Source organism: Melanerpes formicivorus, unplaced genomic scaffold, assembly GCF_026170545.1.
Source record: "Melanerpes formicivorus ecotype bairdi unplaced genomic scaffold, bMelFor1.0.p_v2 SCAF_10, whole genome shotgun sequence".
Classification (NCBI taxonomy): domain Eukaryota; kingdom Metazoa; phylum Chordata; class Aves; order Piciformes; family Picidae; genus Melanerpes; species Melanerpes formicivorus.
In genome coordinates, this window is record NW_027142362.1 from 9889761 (window position 1) to 9907417 (window position 17657).

Genomic DNA, 17657 nt, shown 5'->3' on the forward strand with positions numbered 1-17657 from the left:
CTCCGCTCGCGCCCGGGGCTGGGCGGTGATTGGCGGCGACGAGTTTACGTAACCACGCACCCTGCGTGGCGGCGCCCCGCACGCTGATTGGTTGGACTTGAATCGCAGCGCGGAAGCGGAGCTGTGGTTTGGTCCTGCTCCCCGCCGCATGGAGGCAGCGCAAGTCACCGCTGTTTCCCTGTCCGGCCACGGGGCACTGTTTGGCTTGGGCCTGCCTGGCCTAGCCTGGCTTGCTGCCGAGGGGCCGTCCCGCCTCCCCCTCCCACCCCGAAATAGTCTGTTAATGCTATTAAATGCTCTGAAAGCACTTTAGGAACGGAGCTTTGATCTTTGCACAAGCACGTCTTAACCAAGCCTGCAAAATTCACTCCTGACGACCACTTCTGAGCTCTCCTGTGTGCTGACTGCTCCTGATCCCCTTCCCCTCTGGCCCTCTCCCAACAGGTCCATGTCTCTTCTGTGCTGGCCCCAGGGCTGCAGCCCGTGCTCAGATGCTGGCTGAAGTAAATTGTTGCTATTACAGAGTGACAGAAACGTTCAGGTTGGAAAAGACCCTCAGGATCACCAAGTCCAACTGACAGTCCTGCTCTACAAGGTTCACCCCTAAACCATATCCCCAAAACACTTTTAAGCACATCCAGGGTTGGTGACTCAACCACCTCCCTGGGCAGCACATTCTGTTGCCTGATATTAACCAGGTTCTTCCAACCTGGTTAACTTTTCCCTTTCCCTTTCCCTTTCCCTTTCCCTTTCCCTTTCCCTTTCCCTTTCCCTTTCCCTTTCCCTTTCCCTTTCCCTTTCCCTTTCCCTTTCCCTTTCCCTTTCCCTTTCCCTTTCCCTTTCCCTTTCCCCTTTCCCTTTCCCCTTTCCCCTTTCCCCTTTCCCTTCCCCTTCCCCTTCTCTTCCTATTCCTTTCTATCCTATTCTCAGCCTAATTATAATTGGCTCATAAGAAGCTAATTATCAGAAGAGGAAAAAAAACAAACCAAAAACATCAAGAGGAAGAAGCAGTCTGAAGGAATTCTTGTGTTGGTTTGAGAAGCTTCTGTGAATTTGATGGGCAGGCAGGGAGCCTGAGCGGCGATGGAGCGCTGGAAGCTGCACGGCGAACTGGTGCCACTAGATGGTGTGAAACCACCACCAGGAGCTAGGGCTGAAGCCCTCTTCCTCTTTCCTGTGGGAAGGGAGGCTTTACCCTGGGCAGGGTATTCTCCCTTCCCAGGAGTCTTGGCAGACCCCTGAGCTGTGCAGGAGCTCCTCTGCACCACCCCGTCTCCTTCGCTTTTGCTGCTGCTCTGTGGGAGGATGGGGGTGAGAAGGGCAGCTAACGAATAAGGGTGGGAGAAACTTAAATAAAGCTTGTGGTCCTATTTCTGGCACTTAAATTAATTCCTTCACATCTCCTGAAATAATTTAATCTCCTATGAATGATGAGCCAGCTGTCAGATGCATTACCCCTCTGATTTTTTTTGGATTCAATCATCCTGTCATCGGTGTAAGTCATCTCAAAGGTGTTACTTGGGGGGGGGGGTGGGGGGGGGGTGGAACTGGCTGGGAGACATGAGAAACTGATATTCAGAACTTTGTGAAGGGGAAACATTTAGCTGCATTTTGGCTTCCTTTGGGTCCTTCAAAAGCCTCTAAATTAGCTCTCAAAACGCTGCTGGTTTGTGGTTTGTGGGGTTTGTTTTTTATATCCTTGGCAGCCAAAGATGTGCGACCAAAGTGTTTTGTTTCTCAGCCCTTGCCACCTTCTCTGTTTTGAACCCATGATTCCTAGAGTCTTTGAATGGTTTGGGTTGGAAGGGACCTTGAAGATCAGCTAGTTTGAGGTTGATTTTTGGCAAGAGCTTTGCTCAGGGGGTCCTTGTTTTGAAGGAGAAAGCTGTTAAGCACATGGAAAGCAGTTGCTGCAGCCACCTTGTCTTCTTGTAAAGGCTAATCAAAAGTGCAAATATAAAACCTTGCTGAGGAGGAGAGCTGTTCTTGCTAGGGCTGTGAGGAAGGTGACAGCATGGTGACAACCTGTCTGGACTCTGGGGCTTGTTCTTCATGTCCCTCAACTGCCCTTGAGGCCTCTGACTGAGCTAACTGTCCTGCCTTGAGTAGCATTTAAGGGTAGGGTAAAAGCTGGAGCTGCTCTTCTGGGCTTGAAGTCCTGAGGAGTCATCACCCCTGTGCAGTCAGCACGACCCTACTGCGCCTCCCTCCTGTCTTAGTTCCAGCTTTAATTACTCACATGCTATTATTACCTCCTGATATGGGCACCAGAAAGAACTTCAAAGACTGAAACCTAATGAGTGAGGAAGAGCTTTGAGAGCTGCCCTGGGTTCGTGTCTGGCAAGAAGCAGAACTTGGATGAGGACTTGGGTTCTGTGAGAGGAGATTCAGAGAAGTGAAGGACTTAGGGGTGCTGGTGGTGTGTGTGTGTGTGTGTGCAAAGCCAAACATGAGCCAGCACTCTGCTTTCCTAGCCTAGCCCCAGCCATGTCCTGGGCTGATCCCCAGTACCATGGGCAGCAGACGGAGGGAGAGGATTCTGCCCCTCTGCTGTGCTCTGCTGAGACCCCACCTGCAGTGCTGGGGCCAGCTCTGGAGTGCTCGGCGCAGTACAGACAGAGACCTGTTGGAGAGGGGCCAGAGGAGACCACAGCAGTAATGGGAGGGCTGGAAGCCCTCTGCTGTGAGGCCAGGCTGAGAGAGTTGGGGATGTTCAGCCTGGAGGAAAGAAGGCTCCAGGGAGACCTGGTGGCCTTCCAGTGCTCAAAGGGGCTGATCAGAAAGCTGGGGACAGACTTCTTCTCAGGGCCTGTTGTGACAGGACAAGGGGTGATGGCTTGAACTAAAAGAGGGAGATGGAGACTGGAGAGAAGGGAGAAATGTGTGACCCTGAGGGTGGTGAGAGCCTGCCCCAGGTTACCCAGAGAGGTGGGAGAGCAACCTGCTCTAGCTGCAGCTGTCCCTGCTGACTGCAGGGCGCTGGGCTGGATGCACTTTAATGTGCCCTTCCCACCCAAAGCACTCTGTGATTCTGAGACTGAAGCCTGCTAGCTTGGTGGAGGAGAAGACATGGGACCTGTGGTGTCAGCAGTGGCAGGAGGAGCTCAGCATGCCCACCGGGCTCTGTTTCCTAGCCCAGGCCTAGCCAAGCTTCCCCGTCAGCAGAGCTGCCTTCGGCGGCAGCTCCATCGCATTCCTCCGGAGTCGCTCCTCATGTCTTTGTGTCTTCTTCACATATTTACTCTGCCTCACGCTCCTGGCACTGTTTACTCTGCAAAGATTCCTCTCAGACTCAGCTAAGCACACAATTTACTTGGCTAACAAGGGCTGGCATTTATGGTGGGTACCTCTGTGTACTTGTCGTTCTTTGGTCTCCGCTGACATTCAGTGGGAAGCATTAAAACAAACAGCAGCAGGGAGGCTTGCCTCTACCAAGGCTCCTCTGTGAAACAGCTCAACTGCTTGGAGCCAGCTCCCACCAGTCTGCTGTCAGCTAGGAGGATGGAAAAGCCTTTTTTCCTCCCCTCTCTTCCCCCACCCCCTTTTTTTTTTTTTAAGCAAGTGGGGCTTTGGAGAAACATTTTCATCTTTGGAAATTCAGCTTTTTTTCCCCCCCTCCCCCTTCCCTCCTCTCTCCAGTGCAAATAAACCCTCCTTTATTTCTCCTTTATTGCTCCTTTATTTCTCCCTGGAGCTTTTCCCTGATTGCAGCTAACATTTCCCCAGAGCAGGGAAGGAATAACTCAAAGTTCAAGTTTCTAGCAGGCGAGCTTTTGAGGGGGAGATCATAGGATTCGTAAATGCATAGAAAGGGTTGGGTTGGGTTGGGTTGGGTTGGAAGGCACCTTCAGGCTCATCGAGTTCCAACTCCCCTGCCCTGGGCAGAGACACATTCTACTAGTCCAGGCTGCTCAAGGCCTCATCCAGCCTGGCCTTGAACACCTCCAGGAAGGGGGCATCCACAACCTCCCTGGGCAACCTGTTTCAGTATCTCATCACCCTCACCATAAAGACTTTCTTCCTAATCTCCAGGCTCAATCTCCCTTCTTCCAGCTCAAAGCCACTGCCTCTTGTCCTATCACTGCAAGCCCTTGTAAAAAATCCCTCCCCAGCTCTCCTTTAGCCCTCCTCAGGTACTGGAAGGCTGCTCTAAGTTCTCCCTGGAGCCCTCTAGGCTGAACAGTCCCAACTCTCAGCTTGGGAGTTTCTCCAACCTTCTGATCATCTTTGTGGCCTCCTCTGGATCCTCTTAATCAGGTTCATGTCCTTCTATTGCTGAGGACTCCAGAGCTGGATACAGGACTCCAGGTGGGGTCTTACCAGCACAGAGCAGAGGGGCAAAATCACCTTCCTGCCCTGCTGGCCACACTTCTTTTGATGCAGCCCAGCACACAGCTGCCTTCTGGGCCGCCAGTGCCCATTGCTGGCTCATGTTGAGTCATCAGCTAACACCCCCAGGTCCTTCTCCTTCAGACTGCGCTCGAGCCATTCCTCACCCAGCCTGGATTTCTGCTTGGGATTGCTCCTGCCCAGGTGCAGGACCTTGTACCTGGCCTTGTTGAATTTCCTGAGGTTGGCTTGGGCCCACCTCTCAATCCCTGAATTTCTTATTGCCCAATATTAGAGCAATTTATTGGGCTGGAGCCATGTCTGGAGCATCTCAGGGGGATCTTGGGGTCCTGCTGCCCACAGCAGGAATGTTTGGTTTGGATTTGTTGGCTTGGGGTCTGTTCGCTCTCTGCTTGGAACAGCAGCTGCCCACCCACCTTCCTGTTGGGATGGAAGAATGGAATGGAATGGAATGGGATGGAATAGAATAGAATAGAATAGAATAGAATAGAATAGAATAGAATAGAATAGAATTAACCAGGTTGGAAGAGAGCTTTGAGATCATCGAGTCCAACCTATCATCCAACACCATCTAATCAACTAAACCATGGCACCAAGCACCCCATCCAGTCTCTTCCTAAAGACCTCCAGGGATGGTGACTCCACCACCTCCCTGGGCAGCACATTCCAATGGCCAATCACTCTTTCTGTGAAGAACTTCTTCCTAACAGTGGTCAGGCATTGGAACAGGCTGCCCAGGGAGGTGGTGGAGTCACCATCCCTGGAGGTGTTCAAGCAACCTGTGGGCATAGCACTTTGGGACATGGTTTAGTGAGCCCTGTGGTGCTGGGCCAATGGTTGGACTCAATCATCCTGGAGGTCTTTTCTAACCAAACCCACTCTACTATGCTTGAACCTCTTGCTGAGGAGAGCTGCTCAGTCCTATGAGCACACAGAAAGCAGCGTGGGTGGTGTGAAGGCATCTATGTGATTCAGGCTTTTTTGTTTCCATCTAAACAAGGCTCATGGCAGGTGCCTCTTGTTTCTGCCAGTCCTCCTGCTGGCCAGGGGGATCAGGCCATACTCCAGTGTGATCCATCATGCTGGTTTGCAAGGGCCTGTAGCCTGCTGGTGAAAGCAGCTCCTCAGTGCCTTTGTTCTGAGGCTGGTAGCCCTCAAGCTGTGCCAGGGGAGGTTCAGGCTGGGTGTTAGGAAGAAATTCATCACACAAAGAGAGATTGGCCATTGGAATGTGCTGCCCAGGGAGGTGGTGGAGTCACCATCACTGGAAGTGTTTAAAAAGAGATTGGATGGGGCACTTGGTGCCATGGTTTAGTTGATTAGATGGTGTTGGGTGATAGGTTGCACTTGATGACCTCGAAGGGCTTTTCCAACCTGGTTAATTCTGTATTCTGTAGTTTCTCTGATTGCTGCTGGTTCCTGGAGCTGCAAGCCTGCAGAATTTCAGCACTCCCAGCCAGCTGCTTCACTCTGGAAGAGCTGACAAGCAGTGGATGCCCTGCTCTGGGAGCAAGAGAAGAATCTGTCAGTTGGCTTGTTCTCTAGCTCCTTGGCAAGCCAGCAGTGGTCAGGAACACCAAACTGAACTCATGTTTACCTTTTGAGGTAACAAAGCCCTGCCATGATGGGCTGAAGGCTGCAGCTGAGGCTGCCTGATCTTCCTGCCAGTTCTGAGGTGTCAGAGTTTCCTGCTGGCAAAAGCTGAAGGCTCAGGACTCTGCTGCTTGAATGTTCTTGGCATTAATTGGCTGCAGCCTCTGCTGAGTAATGAAAAGCAAATTAATAACCTGCAGCCTCAGTCCTGAAATAGTGGAATCACTGAATAGTTTGGGTTGGAAGAGGCTTTCCAGATCATCAAGTCCAGCTGCTAAGCCAGCACTGCCAGGTCACCACCAAACCATGGCCCTCAGTACCACATCTCCAGGGCTTTGAAACCCCTCCAGGGATGGGGACTCCACCACTGTCCTGGGCAGCCTGGGCCAGGCCTTCACAACCCTCAAGGGGAAGAAATTGTTCCTCATGTCCAACCTAAACCTCCCCTGGGGCAACTCGAGGCCATTCACTTTTGTCCTATTGCTTGTTCCATGGGAGAAGAGACCAACCCCTACCTGGCTCTGGCTTCCTTCTAGGGAGCTAGAGAGTGAAAAGGTCTTCCCTCAGCCTCCTTTTCTCCAGGTGCCACAACCTCAGTTCCCTCAGTTGCCCCTCACCAGACCCTTCAGCAGCTTTGTTGCCCTTCTCTGGACCTGCTCCAGCTCCTCAATGTCCTTGGAGTGCAGACACAAAGGAGCTGGAGTGGAGCTGTTCTTGAGCTGGGACTGTTCCAAAGGTTTCTTTCAAACCCAGGTTGAGACAAGGTGCAGAAGTTGAGGACACCAGCCTGCTCCTAGTGAATCCCTAGGGATGCAAGTGCCAGGATCTTGTAGGATAAGCTGAGCTCTTCCCAGTGCAGTTCCTGGGGGTCTCACTGCCCTGCTGCTCCTCTGGCCAAGTGCTGTACAGAAGACAAAGCCCAGCAGGTGGCTGCAGCCTGCTGCTGTGCAGTGTCCTGGCTGACCCCAGGCTGTGCAGGGCAGGCTGCCAGCGAGCAGGGGAGGAAGAAGCTGACCCGGAGCAGCCTGGTTGCTGTTGGAGCTGGCAGCTCCTGTGCCTGCTTCACACTTGTGTGCTGCCATGCTCCCACCCTGACCCCATCAGCTCCAGCTGTTCTCAGCCTGGCCTCTGCAGCAGGGACTGGCAGGCCCTGCAGAGCCTCCCATGCTGTCTGCTGGGGGCTGTTTGCCGAGAGGGATCAGAGAAGGGTAGTGGTTGGAAGGGACCTCTGGAGATCATTGAGGCCAACCCCACTGCCAAAGCAGGGTCACCTAGGGCATGCCACACAGGAGCACAGCCAGAAGGGTCTTGAAAGTCCCCAGAGAAAGAGGCTCCACAACCTCTCCTGGCAGCCTGCTCCGAGGCTCCAGCACCCTCACACTGAAGATGTTCCTCCTCAAGCTGAGGTGGAGTTTCCTGTGTTCCAGTTTGTGTCCATTGCCTCTTGCCCTACCAGAGGACACCTCTGGAAAGAGCCTGGCCCCTTCTTCTTGCCCTCACCCTTCAGCTGTTTGTGAGCATTGATCAAATGCCCTCAGGCTGCTCTTCTCCAGACTAAGCAGCCCCAGGTCTCTCAGCCTTTCCTCCTCAGACATGTTCCAGTCCCTCATCCTTGTAGCCTCCCTTGGAGTCTCTTCAGTATTTCCCTGTTCCTCTTGCACTGGGGAGCCCAGAGCTGGACATGAAATGGGGGCTGTGTGGTGTGGAAGGCAACTCCTGCTTCAAAGTTGTTGGCAACCATCGCTGCTTTGGCTCCCTGTGCCAAGCCATGCTCTCTGCCAGCCCATGAGCTGTGCTGGCACTTGGTGCCACTGCCTTGTCCTCACTGTGGGATGTGGAGGCAAAAAAATGGGCTTGCAAAGGCAAAATGGGCTTGCAGAGGCAGGCACTGACCTGAGGTGCAGGAAGCTGGGCTTCTGCTCCTGCCCACCTCATAGAATGGTTTGGGTTGGAAGGGGCCTTACAGATTGCAGACTCAGGGTCAGGCTTGGAAGGGATCATCCAGTTCCAACCCCGCTGCCATGGGCTGGGACACCTCCCACTAGAGCAGGCTGTTCAAAGCCTCATCCAGCCTGGTCTTAAACACTTCCAGGGCTGAGGTGTCCACAGATTCCCTGGGCAGTCTGTTCCAGTGTCTCACCACCCTCATAGCAAAGAGCTTCTTCCTACTGTCCAACCTAAATCTCCCCTGCTCTAGTTTCAAGCCATTGCTCTTGTCCTGTCACCACAAGCCATTCTAAATCAGAGGTGTCCATCAGATGTTGCTCAGTGAGGCTGCAGGAATTCATCTGGCTCTGAAGAAATCATCCTCCAAAGCACAAGGTGGGATCAGAGAACAGTCACTGCTGGAGGCTTGGGATACTCTTTACTGCTTTCTTTTGCTTTCAATGTTCTTTCTCACAGCATTTTCTATTTTCCACTCTTGTGGTCTCCTCTTTCATGTCCAAGGCTGCAGAGTGTGTGGCCTGTGTTGTGGCTTCTTGGTGAGGTCAATGCTTGCTAGGCTTGAGTGGTTCATTGTGGGGTGACCTGTATCTCCCCCCCCCCAGCTATACCCACAGTGATGCCCTTTGAGAGGTACTTAGGGGTTGGGTAGGAAGGCTGAAAAGCTCTTCAGAGTTTTAGATTGCCCAAAGGAATCAAAACTGGAGTTCTTTTCTTCTGAGAACCTTGCCCCTGGTGCCTCAATGTGAATAATAGTGAGCAAGAACCCTGGCAGGCACAAGTGACCCACGTGAAGTCATGCCACTGGCACATGGCATAGCCTGGGCTGGCAGAGCAGGGTGGCTTTGTGGGGGGACAGCACTGGCAGTGGCAGCCAAGGGTTTGTGGGTGATGAAAGGCACCTTAGAATCATAGAAACCCTGACTGGTTTGGGTTGGAAAGGACCTTTGAAAGTCACCCAGTCCAACCCCCCTGCAGCCAGCAGGGACATCTGGGACCAGAGCAGGTTGCTCAGAGCCCCAAACAACCTGAGCTGCAATGGCTCCAGGGATGGGGCAGCTCCCACCTCTCTGGGCAACCTGGGACAGGCTCTCACAACCCTCAGTGTCAAAAATGTCTTTCTTCTATCTAATCTGAATCTCTCAGCTGGACTTGATGATCTCAAAGGTCCCTTCCAACCTCAACAGTTTTATAGCTGCCTCTTTCAGTTCAAACCATCACCCCTTGTCCTGTCACAACAGGCCCTGCTCAAAAATCTGTCCCCAGCTTTCTTCTCAGCCCCTTGAAGCTCTGAAGGGCCAGCAGAAAGCCTCCCTGGAGCCTTCTCTTCTCCAGGCTGAACAACCCCAACTCTTTTGAACCTCACTCCTACCTTGAACCTCACAACTTGAGGCAGAAGCATTTATCTTGCTGGGGAGAGCAGCTGATGTGACAAACAGCCAGTTTCTGTGACATCTTGGCAGCATCCACATGCCAGGGATTGAGCTTTTCTCCCTCCTTACCAACAGGGGCAGATGTTTGTCAGCAGACAGCACTGGTGGCCGACCTCCTTCAGCAGGACCTCCTCCAGCAGCCCGAACCACATCTAAGTGATGATCTTCTCCAGCAAGCTGCTCCCTGCTTCCCAGAAATAGCCTTTGTCTCCAGTGCCTGCCTGTGATGGATGCTGGGTTCAGATGCTGTTAAAAATAATCCACCCACGTGCTAAAATTACATTGTCTCTGCTTCTGGTTGCCTTTGTGGACAGAAAGCCTCTGGAAAAAAACAGGAGTAAAGTGGTGCTTGGGTGGTGGCAGGACTGAAAGTTGCCTTCTGTGGGGAAGAAGTTTCTCCTTTGCTGTGGCCAAAGCTGTTATCCAGGGGCAGGGAGAGCGCTGGCGAGGTTGGATCACCCCAAATTAGCTGCTTTTAAGCTGGAGCAGGGTGGATTTAGGCTGGGCATAAGGAGGAAGGTCTTTACTGTGAAGGGTGGTGGAACGCTGGAACAGGTTGTCCAGAGATGTAGTTGAGGGGGAATGGCTTTAAAGTTGGAAGAGGGGAGATTTAGAGTGAGGATGGGGAAGAAAGTCTTTCCAGTGAGGGTGGTGAGACAGTGGAACAGGTTGCCCAGGGAGGTTGTGGATGTCCTCTCCCTGGAGGTGCTCAAGGCCAGGCTGGATGAGGCCCTGAGCAACCTGCTCTAGTGGAAGGTGTCTCTGCCCGTGGCAGGGGAGGTGGAATGAGATGATCTCTTGGGTGACAGGTTGGACTTGATGATCTCTGAGGTCTTTTCCAACCTTATTGATTCTATGATTCTATGATCTTGAAGGTGCCTTCCAAACCAAACCATCCTATGAATCTATGAGTCTATGGGATGTGGTGGAGTCCACACCCCTGGAGACAATCAGGGTCAAACTTGATGGGGCCCTGGACTTGGAGTTGTTCAGCCTGGAAAAGAGAAGGCTGAGGAAAGACCTCCTGTCTCTCTATAACTCCCTGACAGAAGGCTGGATCAAGGCAGGGCTGGGGCTTTTCTCACATGCAGCAAGTGACAGGCAAGAGGAAATGGCCTCAAGTTGTGCCAGGGGAGGTTCAGGTTGGATATTAGGACAAATTTCTTCCCATAAAGGGTTTTCAGGCACTGGAAGAGGCTGCCCAGGGAGGTGGTGGAGTCACCATCCCTGGAGGTGTTGAAAAGCTGTGTGGATGTGGCTCTGAGAGCCATGGTTCAGCGGTAGCAGCTTAGCAGCAGCAGTGGCGGCATTGTGAGCTGTGGGCGAGTGGTTGGACTTGATGATCTCAAAGGCCTCTTCCAGCCTCAGCAGTTCTGTGATTCTATGTCCCTGCTCCCTCACTGCAGGGGGGTTGGACAAGATGACCTCAAGAGTTCCTTCCAACACAGTGCATTCTATGTCTCTATGATGGTTCCCAGTTTGCTCCTACTAAGAATTCATCTTGGCTTCCACGGCTGGACGTGCAAGAGTTAAAGACATCCTTTAGCCTGTGATTCAGCTCTTGAATGATCAAGCAAAGAACTGTTGCTGGTAGAGGAGCAGCCTCCTCCTGCCCTGTGGAGCACCTTTCTCCTGCCCCATGGAGAAGCCTCCTTGTGCCCCATGGAGCAGCCCCCTTCTGCCCTATGGAGAAGCCTCCTCCTGCCCTGTGAAAAAGCCTCCTTGTGCCCCATGGAGAAGCCTTTTCTTGCCCTGTGGAGCACCTTTCTCCTGCCCCATGGAGAAGCCTCCTTGTGCCCTGTGGAGAAGCCTCCTTCTGCCCCGTGGAGAAGCCTCCTTGTGCCCTATGGAGAAGCCTCCTCCTGCCCCATGGAGAAGCCTCCTTGTGCCCTATGGAGAGGCCTCCTCCTGCCCCATGGAGAAGCCTCCTTGTGCCCTATGGAGAAGCTTTCTTCTGCCCCATGGAGAAGCCTCCTTGTGCCCCATGGAGAAACCTTCTTCTACCCCATGGAGAAGCCTTCTCCTACCCTGTGAAGAAGCCTTCTTGTGCCCTATGGAGAAGCCTTCTCCTGCCCTGTGGAACACCTTTATCCTGCCCCATGGAGAAGCCTCCTTGTGCCCTGTGGAGAAGCTTCCTCCTGCCCCATGGAGAAGCCTCCTTCTGCCCCATGGAGAAGCCTTCTCCTGCCCTGTGGAGGAGCCTCCTTGTGCCCCATGGAGAAGCCTCCTTCTGCCCCATGGAGAAGCCTTCTCGTGCCCTGTGGAGGAGCCTCCTTGTGCCCCATGGAGAAGCCTCCTTCTGCCCCATGGAGAAGCCTTCTCCTGCCCTGTGGAGGAGCCTCCTTGTGCCCCATGGAGAAGCCTACTTGTGCCCCATGGAGAAGCCTTCTCGTGCCCCATGGAGAAGCCTTCTCCTGCCCTGTGGAACACCTTTCTCCTGGCCCATGGAGAAGCCTCCTCGTGCCCTGTGGAGAAGTTTCCTCCTGCCCCATGGAGAAGCCTCCTTGTGCCCCATGGAGAAGCCTCCTCCTGCCCCACCAGCTCTGGAGCTTTGGCTACTTGGGTTTAGTTTTAGAGCTGCTCTTGTTGCCCTTTATTTTTTATTTTTTTTAAGGGAAAAAACCCCACCCACCAACCCCAACCCCAAGCCTTGGAGCCTGTGAAATACAATTCCCCAGGATAGGAGGCTAATCCTCTTATTTCTACACATTTCTGGATGATTAAATGGCTGGATTATTTAAGTAGTGATTTGTTACTCGATTGCATCATCAAGGAGATCTAAGGCATAAATATTAGCTTTGGGCTTTTGGCTCTGTGCTGCTGAAAGGGGGTAGAAGGTGTTCTGCAGACGAAAGCCAGAGAAATTAGATTAAATGAGTGTGTGGAGCAGCAGGTCACGGCAAAGGCCCTCAGCACAGCTTGGCTCGCGGAGCTTTAACCTTTCCAGGGAACACAGATGGTGAGGAACATCAGCTCTGCTGAGGAAATCTTCTGCCCTGCCACGTTTCCAAGGGAAGCAGCCCTTCTGCTGTGCCTGGAAAGGCTTCTTTGAAACCATTTGTTAGCCTTTGCCTCGCCCATGCTCCAAGCCCTGGCAGCTGTTTGGAAGTGCAGGAGGTCTCAGTGCCCCGTGGCAGCCCCTTGCTCTGCTCTCCCCTCCCCGGGCCTGTGAAGAATGGAATGGAATGAAATGGAATGGAATGGAATGGAATGGAATAGAATAGAATAGAATAGAATAGAATAGAATAGAATAGAATAGAATAGAATAGAATAGAATAGAATAGAATAGAATAGAATAGAATAGAATAGAATAGAATAGAATAGAATAGAATAGAATAGAATAGAATTAACCAGGATGGAAGAGACCTTTGAGATCATCAAGTGCAACCTATCACCCAACACCATCTAATCAACTAAACCATGGCACCAAGCACCCCATCCAGTCTCTCCCTAAACACCTCCAGGGATGGTGACTCCACCACCTCCCTGATCAGCACATTCCAATGGCCAATCTCTCTTGCTGGGAAGAACTTCTTCCTAACATCCAGCCTAAACCTCCCCTGGCACAGCTTGAGACTGTGTCCTCTTGTTCTGGTGCTGGTTGCCTGGGAGAAGAGACCAACTCCCTCCTGGCTACAACCTCCCTTCAGGGAGTTGTAGAGAGTAATAAGGTCTCCCTTGAGCCTCCTCTTCTCCAGGCTAAGCAACCCCAGCTCCCTCAGCCTCTCCTCATAGGGCTGTGCTCCAAACCCCTCTCCAGCTTTGTTGAGGGGTTTGGAGCACAAGCTCTATGAGGAAGGTTTGCACCAGCACTAGTGGGGCTGCTGTCCCCCAACACCGGTGCCGTGGGTCCCACACAGTCACTGATGCATGTGTGAGCAGCACAGGGCAGAGAGGAACGTCAAGAAGTCCAACAAGGGCAAGTGGAATAACCCCCCTCAGCCAGCAGGGACATCTGCAACCACAGCAGGTTGCTCAGAGCCCCAAACAACCTGACCTGCAATGGCTCCAGGGATGGGGCAGCTCCCACTTCTCTGGGCAACCTGAGATAGGCTCTCACCACCCTCAGGGTCAAACATTTCTGCCTTCTCTCCAGTCTGAATCTTCCTCTTTTACTTCAGACCATCCCCCCATGCCCTGTCACAACAGGCTCTGCCCAAAAGCCTGTCCCCAGCTTTCTGACTGGCCCCTTTGAGCACTGAAAGGCCACCAGAAGCTGTCCCTGGTGCCTTCTCTTCTCCAGGCTGAGCAACCCCAACTCCCTCAGCTTGGCCTCAGAGAGGAGGGCTTCCAGCCCCACCACCTGCCTGGGCAAGCTATTCCATGTGGGCATTTAAGAGATATCATGGGTATTCAGCTTAGCCTGAGCAGGAAGGGTGGTTTGCTGCGGGCTGGAGGCTGGAGCAGGGCTGGGGAGCACAATTCCTCAGCCACTTTTAGAAGTTCAGTGGCAAACTAAGACCAAGTAAACATTTGTTTGAGCTTGGGCTACCCACACGAGTTATTGCACTGGGAATTCTTAGCTCTGCTCCATTAATTCTTTCATCTGTTGAGTTAATAAAGCCTCTGGAGCCCACCCCCACAGACCCAGCACGTGTGGGGGGAGCTGCCCATTGCCCACCCTCTCCTGCATCACCCCCCCCCCCGCCCCAGCTGCTCCTGCCACCTTCTCTTTCAACACAAACCCTGCTGTTTAATGAGTTCAACCTTCAATGCAAATGAGATTCCAAATAATAAGTAATTAGCTTTATCAAATTGACATTATGGTTGATAACAAAATGTCAACATCTCCTTCCTAAACAAGGCAGGGCTGCTATTTGCAGAGCTTGGGCAAGGGTTTGGGGGGGGGAGAGGGGGAGGGATACACACACCAACTGGGTGGGAGCAAAACCCAAACAAGAACAAATCAGCCATGTCTTGGGCTGTGGTTTCTTGTTTGATGCTGGCCAGAGGGGCTCCCTCGAAGCCCCATGGGCTGGGAACCCTGGTACCCAAGGTGACATTGCCAAAGGATGTTGGGGTGGGATGTGTCAGGTGAGGGAGGTTGGGGTGGCATGCCTCAGGTGAGGGATATTGGGGTGGGATGCTTCAAATGAGTGATGTTGGGGTGGGATATCTCAGGTGAGGGGTGTTGGGGTGGGATGCCTTAGGTGAGGGATATTGGGGTGGGATGCCTTAGGTGAGGGGTGTTGGGATGGGATGCTTTAAATGAGGGATGTTGGGATGGGATGTCTCAAATGAGGGATGTTGGGATGGGATGTCTCAGGTGAAGGATGTTGGTTTGGGATGCCTCAAATGAGGGATGTTGGGATGGGATGTCTCAGGTGAGGGATGTTGGGATGGGATGTCTCAGGTGAGGGATGTTGGGATGGGATGCTTTAAATGAGGGATGTTGGGATGGGATGCCTTAAATGAGGGATGTTGGGATGGGATGTCTCAAATGAGGGATGTTGGGATGGGATGTCTCAGGTGAGGGATGTTGGGATGGGATGCCTTAAATAAGGGATGTTGGGGTGGGATGCCTGAGGCAGGGCAGGTATCTGAGAAGCCTTTGTGTCATTCCAGGTGAAGTTTCTAGACTGTTTCATCTTTCAGCAGTGCTGAAGTGGAAGAACAGGGTTCAGCTGATGCTATTTCCAGAGGTGTAAAGCACAGAGGAAGAGGTCAGGCTGTGCTTATGAGGACTTGAGCCTGGATTCCCACCTTCTTCTCAAGGCCTTTTATGTAAAGAGAAAAAGACAACAAAGCCTTATGGGTTGGAAAGCCTGGATCTGGAGTGGAGACCAAGCTCCTGATGGAGGCAGGAGCCTAATGAACATGTGACAATGAGCAAAGGGGGAAGTTCCTTGAAGGAAAAGGTGGCAGAGGGTTAAAAAAAGGGAGAAAAAGTGAGAAGAAAAGAGGGGAAAAGAATAAAGAAGTGTTTGCCCTCATGTGTGGAGAGAAACTCACTTCTCCAGGTGTGCTGGTGGCAGGGCTGTGTGTTTTCTTGTTAGCCAAGAAATGAAGTTACTCATTCACCCCCAGTGCCCTGCCAGGCAGAGGTTAATGGCTGCAATAAGGATCAAGTTAATCCTGAAAGCACCAACCTGGGAGCGTGGTGGCATCAGAGCACAATCTGAGCACATCAAACATGAAGGGCTCTGCCCCAGCAGTTCCCGGGAAGAGAGGAGGAAACAACAAGGGTTTCATTTTTTTGGTGTGTTTTCCCTCTTGAGGGGTTGTGTAATGGTTCCAGTTAAATGCTGGCATCCTGGGCTGGGTCACAGCTTGGGGGAGTTGAGAGCTGGGGGAAGTTGAGAGCTGGGGGAGTTGAGAGCCTGGGGGAGCTGAGAGCTGGGGGAGCTGAGAGCCTGGGGGAGTTGAGAGCATGGGGGAGCTGAGAGCCTGGGGGAGCTGAGAGCTGGGGGAGTTGAAATTGAAAGCTTGGGGGAGTTGAGAGCTTGGGGGAGTTGAGAGCTGGGGGAGTTGAGAGCTGGGGGAGCTGAGAGCTGGGGGAGTTGAAATTGAAAGCTTGGGGGAGTTGAGAGCTTGGGGGAGTTGAGAGCTGGGGGAGTTGAGAGCTGGGGGAGCTGAGAGCTGGGGGAGTTGAAATTGAAAGCTTGGGGGAGTTGAGAGCTGGGGGAGTTGAGAGCTGGGGGAGCTGAGAGCTGGGGGAGTTGAAATTGAAAGCTTGGGGGAGTTGACAGCCTGGGGGAGTTGAGAGCTTGGGGGTGTTGAGAGCCTGGGGGAGCTGAGAGCTGGGGGAGTTGAAATTGAGAGCTTTGGGGAGTTGAGAGCTTTGGGGAGTTGAGAGCTTGGGGGAGTTGAAAGCTTGGGGAAGTTGAGAGCTGGGGGAGTTGAAAGCTTGGGGGAGTTGAGAGCTTGGGGGAGTTGAGAGCTGGGGGAGTTGAGAGCCTGAGAGAGTTAAAAGCTTGGGGGAGTTGAGAGCTTGGGGGAGTTGAGAGCTGGGGGAGTTGAGAGCTTGGGGGAGTTGACAGCTGGGGGTAGTTGAAACTGAAAGCTTTGGGGTGTTGAGAGCTTGGGGGAGTTGAGAATTGGGGGAGCTGAGAGCTGGTGGCCTGCCTGGGATGGGGGAGAAATTCCCACCATATGATTGCTGACTCATTGAATGGTAGGGGTTGGAAGGGACCTCAGGAGATCATCCAGTCCCACCCTCCTGCCTTCACAGAGGAAGGTCACACAGGAACACATCCAGGTGGGTTTGGAATGCCTCCAGAGATGGAGATTCCACCACCTCTCCTTGCAGCCTGTCCCAGGGCTTCAGCACCTTCAAATCAAAAACCTTCCTCCTGGTGTTGAGATGGAATTTCTTATGTGCAGGGGGAGGGGGTTGGAACTCAATGATCTTTAAGGTCCCTTCCAACCCAAACCATTTTAGGATCCTAGGTGGAAAAAAAAACCACAACCCCAACCCAAACCCCCATTTATGATTCTTTTCCTGAAGCTGGCTATTTAGAGTTTGACCATCTGAGAAGATGCCAGTGGGATTTGTGGCTGTTCTTTTCAGCTCATTGACTCATTTAGGTTGGAAAAAGGCCTTGAAGATCAAGTCCAAAATCCATAGAGCCCCAGAATCCCAGCATAATATCCGATAATAACAGCCAAATTGCTTCCAATCCCTCACATGCTCCTGCCTGGGGGCTCTCACTCAACCACCCAAGCATGGATTCATGGAACCAAAAGCCTGCTGCTCTCCTGCTTTGCTTAGTGAACCAGCACTTCTAGGAGACACTTACTGCCCAACTGCTTGTTTTTCTCTGCTTTTTTTTTCCTCCTTTCCCCCCCCCCTTTTATTCTCTCTCCATTCTCCCCCCCCTCCTTCCCCCTCCCCTTTTATTCTCTCTCCATTTTCCCCCCCCCTCTCCTTCCCCCCTCCCCTTTTATCCTCCTTTTTTTCCACTACCCCAACAAAAGGAGGCATCTTCCTCTCTGAAACATGAGGACATCTGGTGCAGAAAGTTACTGAATCCCAGCATGGTAGGGGTTGGAAGGCACCTCTGGAGATCATCCACGCCATCTCCCACTGCTAAAGCACTGCACCCCAGCAGCTTGCCCAGCATCACAATGGCCAGGTGGGGTTTGGAAGCTCTCCACAGAAGGAGTCTCCACAACCTCTCTGCTCCAGCACCCTTGAAGTCAAGAAGTTCACATCTAGGCAACAATAAACAGGGTAAACTTCAATGTAAAGGTTAATTTCTTAGGCTGGGAGAAGAGGAGCAAGGTTCAAGTTGGACATTAGGGAAAATCTCCTCCCAGAAAGGGTTCTCAGGTCCTGGAACAGGCTGCCCAGGGAGGTGGTGGAGTCATCATCCTGGGAGGGGTTTAATAGTTGCA